Source organism: Bactrocera dorsalis, chromosome 4, assembly GCF_023373825.1.
Source record: "Bactrocera dorsalis isolate Fly_Bdor chromosome 4, ASM2337382v1, whole genome shotgun sequence".
NCBI lineage: Eukaryota > Metazoa > Arthropoda > Insecta > Diptera > Tephritidae > Bactrocera > Bactrocera dorsalis.
In genome coordinates this window covers 19,936,931-19,949,025 of record NC_064306.1, presented here as the reverse complement: position 1 = coordinate 19,949,025, position 12,095 = coordinate 19,936,931, and the positions used below count along the sequence as shown (strand labels likewise).

The window sequence follows — 12,095 nt, the reverse complement described above, 5'->3', positions numbered from 1 at the left end:
GAGTCTGAGGACGGTATATGTGTACACATTTTTTAATCCTGAGGACCTCCTCTATCCATCCGTACCATCAAATCGCGGCGCCGAAAGAATTGTAATCGTGCCGCCAGGCGTTTTGTGAGCATTTAAAAAAAATTAAGCAAATCGGTTGAGTAGTTCGACCAGTCGTACAGAACGCCGACCGGACCTCGGATACAACGGACTTTCGACAGGTACTGACCGCCATTCACAGTGGAGCCATCAACAACCTCATCGACTCCCTTCCCGTGAATGGCGTTCTTGGAGTCAAACCACCACCTATCGCAGACGGTATACGAGTCTCCGCATGACACTGACCACCTCTTTGCATGCCTCCCGTTAGATGACGTCGACGACGACACTGATAACCCTCACCATCCCAACGGGGACTGATAACCGCTAAAACAACAATAACAGTAGTGCGACCAGAATCATGTCCGCCAGTTTAAAAAGGTGTGTTTTGAGAAAAACGCGTTTAAAGTTTGAGGTGTGCACTCCGAGCGCTCCGAACGTCGAGCGAAATTATTATTTTTGGGCTTTTTTCGAAAACTTCCAAAAAAATTAAATCATTTCTACGAAAATTTCGAAGAGGCAACACATCCCCTTTACACATATAGCGACGGCAGTTTCATTTTGGTAATATTAAATTTAGTAGAACGAGTATTAAGACGGTTGTATTAAATTATATAAAATAAAGTACATTTTTAAAATAATTTAATACATTTTTCCAAAAAATTAATATTTAGTTTAATATTGTTAATTTGCGGAAAAACATGCGCGAATCTACCTACCCGACGCCTTTTCGCAAATGATTGTTATGATAACAAATGGCCACATACAGATGGCAATAAAATTGACAGTTAGTATGCAATAAACTTTAGCCAGTCGAGATGCCTCGTAAAAGCCTTGACAGATGTCAACGCTAAACCGGATGTACTGGGCACTTAATCAGATCTAAATTTGTAGGTGACAGACGGCAGCTATGCCAATCTGAAACTCTCGTAAACAGTTGTCATTTTTATAATATTTTCAATAAAAATAGATAGTAAATAAAATTTGTAGTGATCGGTAATCAATACAAATTTTATCCGGTAGACCAATTTTTACAAAAACATATCAACAAGTTATTTTTAAAATTGCATCATAACATAACATAATAACATAATAGTAGTATTTAGTTGTATTCGTATTGCTATATGCATCCATTATTATGAACAATAGCTGTAGGTATATGGAATAGCATTTGTCTTGTTGTAGACATCTGGCGCCGCGGCTGTTTGCTTGTCGAAGCAATAGCTACATCTGGCGCCGTATAGCAGTATGTTCTGGTGGTTTCTAGACGCAATATTCTAGAAGGACACATCGGCATCTAGCGACATCTGGCGCCGTATAGCAGTATGTTCTGGTGGTTTCTAGACGCAATATTCTAGAAGGACACATCGACATCTAGCGAGAAGTGCGTGGCTATATAAGCCGTGGCAGCGCCAACGTAATCAATCAGTGCTAAGAGTAAACTGCTATAGTGTAGACGAGTTGTGAAATAAAGAGTTGTTGAATTAAATTAAACAGTGTTGATTTTATTTGTCAATCCAGAGATACGAACCTAACAAAGTAAACTAGCAAGCAGTAAATTCGTAACAATTGGTGTCAGAAGTGGGATTGTCAAATAATCCAAATTCAAGATGGTTAAATTCGGAGAATTGAGAATTCAGCAATTAAAAAAGGAACTGGAGGAGCGTAATTTGCCGATAAGCGGGCAAAAGGCGGATCTGCAGGCACGATTACGTGAAGCAATGGAAGCGGATGGAATTAATGTGGACGAGTTCGAATTTGTTGGGCCAGAAACTTCTACAAAGGTAGAAGAAAAAGTAGAAGAACAACGAACATCATCGAGTGTGGACATGAACATGCTGTTAGTGGCTATACAGAAAATAGCTGAAAATACAGAAAATGCAGTGCAAACAGGAAATCGTCTGGCACAGCAAATAGCTGAAAATGCAGAAAAGGCAGTGCAAACAGAAAATCGTCTGGCACAGCAAATGACGCAAATAGCTGAAAATACATCACAGTTAGAGTCTCGCCTTACACAACAAATAACTGAAAATAATACGCAGTTAGAAAAGCGTTTGGTACAACAGATTACAGAAAGTAATACACAAGTGCAAGAGAAAGTTTCAAAATTGGAAGACGAATTAAGCACGTTAAAAAATGACGAAGAAAATTTGAAATCAGAAGTTCTTCATTTGAGTAATCGGATGCGAGAACTGCAACTGCATGGCCCTGCACCATCAACAAATAATCCAAGATTGAAGGCACCCACATTCGATGGAAGTATTCCATTTCAAATTTTCAAACTTCAGTTTGAAAAGACCGCAATGGCCAATAACTGGAATGCAGCGGACAAAGTAGCGTCCTTGTTTGTATCATTGAAAGGACCTGCGGCAGAAATCCTTCAGACTATTCCAGACTGTGAACGGGACAACTATGAGGCATTGATGAGTGCGATAGAAAGACGATATGGTAGTGAGCACCGGAAACAAATATACCAGATCGAACTGCAAAATAGGGGTCAGAAAATGAACGAGTCATTGCAAGAGTTCGCAACTGAAATAGAACGACTGGCTCATTTGGCAAATGCAGATGCACCTGTGGATTACATTGAAAGGGTAAAAATTCAATGTTTCATAAATGGAATTCGTGATGTGGACACCAAACGCGCCACATATGCATTGCCAAAAAGAACGTTTGCTGAAACGGTTTCGCACGCCCTCACACAGGAAACAGCTTCTCTACTAAGTAAACCAGCACACAAAGTACAAAGGGTTGAAATGGAACAACCAGCGCTGATGGAAGAAATATTGAAGACTCTGAAGGCAATTGCTACACCGCGAGTAAATACAACAGGAAGATGTTTCAACTGTGGAAAAGCGGGTCACTTTGCCCGAAATTGCAATATAAAAGTAAGCCCATCAAAACGGAAACAACCAACAGATAACGAGGACGAGGCATCCACATCTCACAAGTCGTTAAACTAAAACGGAACAGTTCAAAGGGGCGTGAGCTGGTTCCCACAACTATTTGCCCCGCCATCTCGATATCACAAATAGGTCGCCATGACAACAATCTTACTATCAACGGCATCGTAAATGGACGACTGTCAACGCTTACTTTGGATACTGGTGCCACACATTCAATTATCCGACCGGATGTGGTAAGAGGAACGGTTGAACCATTAGTCGGTTGCAAGCTTCGAACGGCCACCGGGGAGGAAGCAGCTGTCGCGGGAAAAGTGTTTTGCGAAGTGATGATTGGTACCCTGGAAGTTAATCACACCTTCATCGTAGCAGAAATCACGGATGAAATTATAATGGGAGTAGATTTCATGATTGATCACGGGGTTACTTTGGATCTAAACAAGCAAATGCTGTTTTGCCAGAACATGGAGATGCCTATAAACACCGGATATGTGACCAACGTTGAAAGTAAGAGGGTGATTGTTGATGATAATCAGAGTATTCCACCAAAATCTGAGGCGATTGTATGGGCTAAAGTGAATGGAGGAGGTGGGACTGAAGAGTTGTGGATTGTGGAACCAACAAAAATAGATACACCCATATTGGTAGGAAGAACGCTTGTGAAAACTAGAGAAGACGCCACCATTCCGGTCAGAGTAGTGAATGAATTCAACACGCCTATAAGGCTGAAGAAAGGAGCAGTAATTGGACAGTGCCAGAATGTAAGTGCAATAGCACGATGCGAACGGTCAGAACAGAAGCCTACTATTGAGCCACAGCAGATAAGTCCTACACTCCTAAATAATTTACTGAACGAACTGCATGGAAATGAAAAATTAAAAGCAGAAAAACTATTAGAAAAATACGCATCCATATTTGCAAACGAAGGAAACACAGGAAGAACCGGCATTGTCAAACATCGCATAAATACTGGAGACGCTAAACCAATCCGACAAGCTCCGCGTAGGGTTCCACTAGCAAAACGTGAGGATGCTAACAAAATTATTGAAGACATGCACAAAAACGGTGTAATCGAACCTTCAATAAGTCCATGGAGCTCACCTATCGTCTTAGTTAAAAAGAAAGATGGTAGCACCCGTTTCTGCGTAGATTATAGGAAGTTGAATGATGTCACAAAGAAAGACAGTTATCCTCTACCGAGAATCGACGATACCTTAGACACCTTGTCTGGAGCAAAATGGTTTTCTACATTAGATCTACAAAGTGGATATTGGCAAGTCGAGATTGATGAACGTGACCGTGAAAAGACCGCTTTCAGTATGGGCGACGGGTTATGGGAATTCTCTGTGATGCCATTTGGGTTATGTAATGCGCCTGCAACGTTCGAGCGACTGATGGAACATGTGTTAAAAGGACTCAACTGGAAGACATGTTTAGTGTATCTTGATGACATTATCATCATGGGAAAAAGTTTTGATGATCATCTGAAAAATCTAGAGGAAGTCTTTCAGCGAATAGCATCAGCCGGATTACGCTTGAATCCCAAAAAGTGTTCATTATGGAAGAAGCAGGTCACATATCTCGGACATAAAGTGTCAACTGAGGGAATTCACACCGAGGAAGGAAAAATAAAAGCAGTGAAAGATTGGCCTCGACCCACCAACATTCATGAACTCCGCAGCTTCCTCGGCTTATGCACGTATTACCGCCGTTTTGTACCTGGATTTGCGAACGTGGCTAGAAGTTTACATGATTTAACAAAGAAGAATCGCCCGTTTGTATGGCAGTTGGAACAAGAAAAAGCGTTTGAGCAGCTTAAAGAACTACTTTGTACGGCGCCGATGTTGGCTTATCCAATACCTGGAAAGAAATTCATCCTGGATACAGATGCGAGCGCTTATGGAATTGGAGGTGTCCTGTCTCAACTCATCGACGGACAAGAAAGAGTAATTGGGTATTACAGCAGAGTGCTCGGGAAACCAGAGAAAAACTACTGTGTGACGCGAAAAGAACTACTAGCTGTGGTGGAATGTGTAAAACATTTCCACAAGTATTTGTACGGACAACGATTCTTGCTGAGGACTGATCATGCAGCATTAAAATGGTTATTACAGTTTAAGAATCCGGAAGGCCAAATTGCACGATGGATCGAAAGATTACAGAATTACGACTTCGAAACGGAACATCGAAAGGGGATTCACCACAAAAATGCGGATGCATTATCACGTCGCCCTTGTCCACTGGAATGTAAACATTGCTCCAAATCAGAAGGAAAAGAAGGTATAATCGACGTACGATTACTGAATATAGAACCGGAAGATGATTGGACTCCTCACCGCATCAGAATCAATCAGCTGGAGGACCCTGATCTTGCAAAACTGATAATAGCCAAAGAAAATGGGGTACGACCACCAAAGGAACAAATAAGTAGCGAGAGTCCAACTGCAAAAGCATATTGGGCCCAATGGAACAGCATAAACCTCGTTAATGGATACCTTCATCGTACCTGGGAAAGTGAAGATGGCAAACAGTCTCGTCTGCTGATCATAGTACCGAAGTCCATGATCCCAAAAGTATTGAAAGAATATCACAATGGACCTAGTGGAGGGCACCTTGGAATTACAAAAACTATAGAGAAGATTAAACAACGGTTCTACTGGATCGGTTGTCGAGATTCCATAGCAGAATGGATAAGTAATTGCGTAGAGTGCATGGCAGCTAAAGGTCCTAAAGCCAAAAGTCGCGGTAGGCTACAACAGTACAACGTGGGATCGCCATTTGAAAGAGTCGCAATGGATGTTGCAGGTCCGTTCCCAACCAGTACGGCCGGAAACAAATATCTACTGGTTGTCATGGACTATTTCAGTAAATGGCCAGAAGTATATGCCTTACCAAACCAGGAAGCGAAGACAGTAGCCGAAGCGTTTGTAGAAAATTGGATAACAAGGTTCGGAGTGCCCGTCGAATTACACTCAGATCAAGGCAGGAATTTCGAATCTTCCATTTTCCAAGAAGTCTGTACATTATTGGGCATCCACAAGACACGGACGACAGCGTTACATCCACAATCAGATGGAATGGTGGAGAGATTCAACCGAACGCTCGAAGAACATCTGCGGAAAATCGTTGATAAAGATCAACGGAATTGGGACAAGTGCATCCAGATGTTCCTGCTGGCGTATCGTTCAGCGAAGCACGAGACAACTGGTTACACGCCAGCACAGATTATTTTCGGATCTGATCTGCGACTCCCTGCTGATCTTAAGTTTGGAACGAATCCTGCAGCTGTAAGAAATGATGGAGAGTATTGCTCTGCCTTAAAGGAAACAATGAATGAAGTGCATCTAATGGTAAGACAGCATACGCATCTGATGAGCAATAAGATGAAGGACCGATTCGATCAAGCGGCAAATTCAAAAGGTTTTGAAGAAGGTGATCTGGTCCTGTTGTACAATCCACTTCGAAAGAAAGGCTTGTCCCCGAAACTGCAGACAGCCTGGGAAGGACCCTATATGGTGATGAAACGACTTAATGACGTGGTATACCGCATACAAAGAAATGGGAAAGCACGATGTAAAATGAAAGTAGTACATTTGGAGAGGCTCGCCCCATTTGGTTCAAGAGGATTTGTGCCTAATCGGGACGATTAGGCTTTAGTGGAGGGCAGTGTTACAAAAGTAGTATTAAGTTGTATTTGTATTGCTATATGCATCCATTATTATGAACAATAGCTGTAGGTATATGGAATAGCATTTGTCTTGTTGTAGACATCTGGCGCCGCGGCTGTTTGCTTGTCGAAGCAATAGCTACATCTGGCGCCGTATAGCAGTATGTTCTGGTGGTTTCTAGACGCAATATTCTAGAAGGACACATCGGCATCTAGCGACATCTGGCGCCGTATAGCCGTATGTTCTGGTGGTTTCTAGACGCAATATTCTAGAAGGACACATCGACATCTAGCGAGAAGTGCGTGGCTATATAAGCCGTGGCAGCGCCAACGTAATCAATCAGTGCTAAGAGTAAACTGCTATAGTGTAGACGAGTTGTGAAATAAAGAGTTGTTGAATTAAATTAAACAGTGTTGATTTTATTTGTCAATCCAGAGACGAATTTTTACAAAAACATATCAACAAGTTATTTTTAAAATTGCATCATAACATAACATAATAACATAAAACTTCTTATTATTGAAAAAAAGTTAAATATTGAATAAACGTTATTTTTTCACTATTTAATATATATAAAATAAATGGGTAGAAACGAAATTGTGAAGTTTTAGTGGATATAAAAAATAAAAATATCAAGTGTAAAATTCACTGTAAATAGGAGCAACAGACATTTTAAATAGTTGAATTTTTTAACCCTAACACTAGATATACCAGCGACTGAAGTATACCTATTTATACCAAACCAGTCAAAATGACTGTTCTTAAAACTGTTGTAAACAACAACAACAACTGTTCTTAAAAAGGATGTGTTTAATGGGGTTTCCAGTCTTTATTTACTTTTAAATACATACAGTATGCAGTATACATATCATATCATCAAATTTACCGTGGCATGAATGAAACACGAAATAAAATGGAACATGAGGGGTCTGGCATATCTTGTGTTAAATGCAAATATCTCAAAACCCATAAGTCAGTGGCTATATGTATACAGTGGCGGACAAAAGTCTACATACACCCCCTATTTCCATTGATATGAGAGTACAAAAAATTTTTAGAAAAATGTATTTATACAGTTTTATTTAGGGGCATGCGAATATTCGAAATTTCGAATTATTCGACACGAATCGAACCGAATTATTCGATCCGAGATTCGACCCGTATATTCGTATTATTCGAATAATTCGAATAATTTTAATATTTGACTATTTGCATGATTTTTTAATTAGCGCCAGTAGTATCTGAATCTCGTTCATGCATCTGATGTACATCTGTCATTCTCGTTTCAAATATTCAAAAAATCAAACATTGGTTATTTTTTATTATGTTGCTGTTAATAAATGTTTAAATCAATTTGAATTAAATAATAGTTTTATTTTTTGTAATTTTGTTCTATTACTGCAATAGAATAATCTATTTAAGATTTTACTTCTTCGAATATTTCGAATTGCTCGAATTATTCGCATTATTCGAATAGTTCGAGCTATTCGATATTTGACTCGAATATCGAATCGAATCGAACTGGGTTCGCATACCCCTAGTTTTATTCTAATATTTATTATGATAACAATTAACTAAAAAAAATCATTATTTAACATAAAACAACAAATTTAAGGAAGAAAAACTCAAAAATTGCTTTGACAGAAGTCTACATACAGTTCAAATCTCATACTTTGTACATTGTAATATTAACAGTAAGGTAATGTTAGCCTTTTTCTTTTATTTCAATGTGTTTATTGTTTGATATTTATTGAATTTAGTTGTGGTTTAAACATTTCAATAGCTATAATGGCTCCGCGAAATGAAAGGGTTGGGTTTAGTTTAGTATCTCATTTTCCCTGCTTATTCCTCTTAAATGCGTGCACGGATTTTTTTAAATTTATATAGCACGGATAGCCAATGAATTAAACTTTTGTTTAAATGTAAATTTATTGTTAAATGTTAATTTGTTTTTTAGATATAAGGACGCAAAAAACGCACATTTTCACATTTGCTCAAACAATGGCTCTCTTCTTTTGAAGTTTTTGTTGCACTGCTTGCAAAAAATTTAACCAATTTAACACACACACATTCTTTGAAATATATTTAATTGAATTAATGATAAATTATGGATTTTAAGTTGCAATTTTATGTACAATTTAATAAATAAAACAGCTTTCAATTACGTGTTATATTGTTCGTTGAAATGTAAGCAAAATTACTGAATATGAACTGTCAAACGACGAAGAAAATAAGCACAAAGGAAGATAGTAATAACCCAACGAATCAAAATGGTAGGTCTTATATACTGCGGCGCTTGTTTCGATGTAATATATTATACTGAAAATATAATAAAATTTGGAATAAAAAATCGCGCGATTAGAAAAAAATTTTATGGAAAAACTACGATTTTACGCCATTTTCAGGAGGCTGCTCTAGAGCCCCCCGGGGTCCTAGGGGGGGAAGGGTGGTATTATTCAAAAGTTCCATTCATTACCTTTCAAATGAGGGGGGTAGCAAGCCCCCCGCCCTCTCCCCCTTTGCGCAAAACCTCTTCAAAATGAGATACTAAACTAAACATTCCCCAAATGAAATATCAATTGATGTAATAAATTTGGTGATAAAAGAAAAAAATCATATGGTGAAATTTCGAAAATTTTAAACTTGAGTCGAGCAACAGTACAGACAATTCTAAAAAACTTTAAAAATAATGGTTCCAACAAAAATAAACCGCGCAGTAGACGCCCAAAAAAACAATCTCGTAGAGACGTCAGCCTGATTCTCAACGAAGTAGACCAAAATCCAAAAGTAAATGCTCCAAATTTAGCCGAACGCATAGTAAGTACGTCACAAATGAGTATCCAACCAAGAACAATAAAAAAAAACTCTAAACGATAACGGATTCCACAGTAGAACACCATGGAAGAAACCTTTTATTTCTGAAAAAACCGGAAATTTCGTTAAAAGTTCGCCAAAAAACACAAAGAAAAGGAAATGGATTTTTGAGAAAAGTTTCATTTAAAGATGATTCTAAATTCACCCTTTTTGGTAGTGATGTAAGGGCTAAAATTTGAAGGAAAACTAACGCCACGCTTGAACCGAAGAACGTAGTATCAATTGTGAAGCTCGGTGGCGTCAGCGTAATGGTTTGGGGAGCTGTTGCGGCCTCTGGAGATAGAAAGTTGGACTATATTGAAGATGAAATGGACGGTTATAGGTATAAGTATCTGTTGGAACACAATTTGAAGCCTTTGGTGGATAATTTAGGGCTCGGTTCCGGTTGGATATTACAACAAGATAACGATCCGATACATGCGGCGCAAATTGTTAAGGACTGGTTGCTTTATTATACTCCAAGGCAATAAAATACAACACTCAAAGTCCAAATATGGATATTATTGAACATGTCTGGGAGATTTTGGAGCGTAGAATTAGAAAGCACCAAATTTCTAGCTCTGCTATACTCTAAGAGCGCATATTGGGACCTTGGAACAGCATTACATCTGCAGCGTTGACAAATTTAGCAGAATCAATGCCACGGCGTCTTCAAGCAGTTATAGATGCCAATGGGGCCCAACTAAATACTAAATCGTCTTAATAACTAGCATTTTGTAAAGTTTTTCGCACTGAACTAAGATGTTTTTGTACTGCATGTAGACTTTCGTCAACACAATATTTGAGTTTTTATTCCATAAATTTGTAGTTTCATATTAATTAACGGATTTTTTAAGTTTGTTGTTATTAGAAAGAAGATTAGAATAAAACTGTATCAACACATTTTTCTAAAAAGTTTTTGTACTCTCACATCGAAGAAAACAGGGGGTGTATGTAGACTTTTGTCCGCCACTGTATATACTATATGTTTATATTTTCTTGATCTGGAGGACCTCCTCTATTCGTACACACCCATTTTAAGCAATTGGGAGATGCTATTCTAAAATTTAACCAATAAAGCGCTCACGAAAGACAAAAAACTCGTAACTACAACTACATATATAACATTATTCAGTTTTTCCAGATGAGTAACAACAATATCCAAATCAGATCTATACTGCATTTGTTGGTTTTATTATTGGTTATTATTTTTTTGGTTTGAAGAGTAAATTCGCATATATCAAGCAAAATACCCATGGAGTCTATTATCAATTCTTACCTTTAAAATCATATAAAACAATGTCTTCTTTATGCCACTTATTGAATATCTCCCTTTTAATTGTCATAACCTTCATTATAAAACCGGCGCGTAATACCGATGAACACTTTTTACACTGCACTTTTACTAACCACAGATATACTATTTTCACGACTTGACTGTTCTCGATTTTTCACAAACGCACATAATACACCGCAAATTTAACTTGAAGCATTTAAGACAATACTTTAGTTCATTTATTTTTACATATTCAACTTGGTTGTAAGTATTACGTATCTCTGCAAATCGTATATATTTTACTAAATCTTTATTTAAAAATCGGTGAAAACCTTCGATGAATCCTTACCTGGAGCGTCTTAATAACTAGACCAATTTTTCAGACGAGTTATATGAAATAACAGTTTTGTTATTTCCCAACAAAACTACGACAAAATAATTTGTTGGTAACTGCTCTTCTCAATAGATCAAAAACTGGACGTTTTCTAGTTTTTCTCAAGCCAAACTAAAATAGTGCTATTCGCATTGTTAGTTTAAAAACATGGCTTCTCTTCAATCTCAGGGTTGCTTAGTTCAATTGATTTGGTAATCAGTGCTACCAATCACAAACTTAAATTCGCTACACTAGTGCCTGTTCACATATAACGACTTTTGTCGCCCTAATCTATCATTATAGAGCAGAAAAGACGAAAGGCACAGAATTGCTATTATTCGAGCAACATTCTTTGTGGGCTGGGATTTGGAATAGTATCCCCTGATAGCTATGTACGGTTTCTAACCATTTATTTTATATTAAATTGTGCAAATATAACTTTAATTCCATATTAAACTTTAGTTAAAATCCATTCATTAATCATTAAGAAAATGGTTGCAGACAAGCAAAAAATTATTGTTACCATATTTTGTAATGGAGTAAAAATAAACAAAAAAAAGATTATGCAGTCAATACAAGAATCATTATGTGATGAGTAATTCAAAATTGTTCAGCATTTTCATTATGTTGGATCGGCCAGGGTTATTTTTTTGAAGCGCGGCCGAAGGCCAACGCTAAAAGGAGTTCAACGCGAAAGAACTGAGCACACCCAGGTATTGGCCCGACCAGGATTAGTTAATTGAAGCGCGGGAAGGCCGCCAATGCAGAAACGAATTCTATGCGGCAAACTAATATGTTATTTATTTAATGTCATTGGGGTATTTATTGTTTTCATTATTTCTTTCGGTTCTTTTGTAAAATAAGGTAACTCTGATTATTAGTTAGAATGCAACCCTTTTGTTATTATTTGGACAAAAATAATTGAACGAAAGTTA

At 37.8% G+C, this 12,095-nt stretch overlaps 1 protein-coding gene across 2 annotated transcripts in view; it reads right to left on the bottom strand.

Moving 5' to 3' along the window:
* LOC105227408 (zinc finger CCCH domain-containing protein 18) overlaps nucleotides 1-11,477 on the bottom strand; it is a 32,515-nt gene extending 21,038 nt beyond the window's left edge. The window contains exons 1-2 of one of the 2 annotated variants that reach the window (XM_011206749.4): nucleotides 11,137-11,362; nucleotides 10,791-11,068 (exon numbers count right to left, since the gene is read on the bottom strand). The gene's annotated coding sequence lies outside the window, so the exon portion shown is untranslated. Of the gene's footprint in view, nucleotides 1-10,790; nucleotides 11,069-11,136 lie in introns of both variants that reach the window. The other variant, XM_011206739.4, reaches the window with a different exon arrangement.
* Nucleotides 11,478-12,095: the final 618 nt, after the last annotated feature.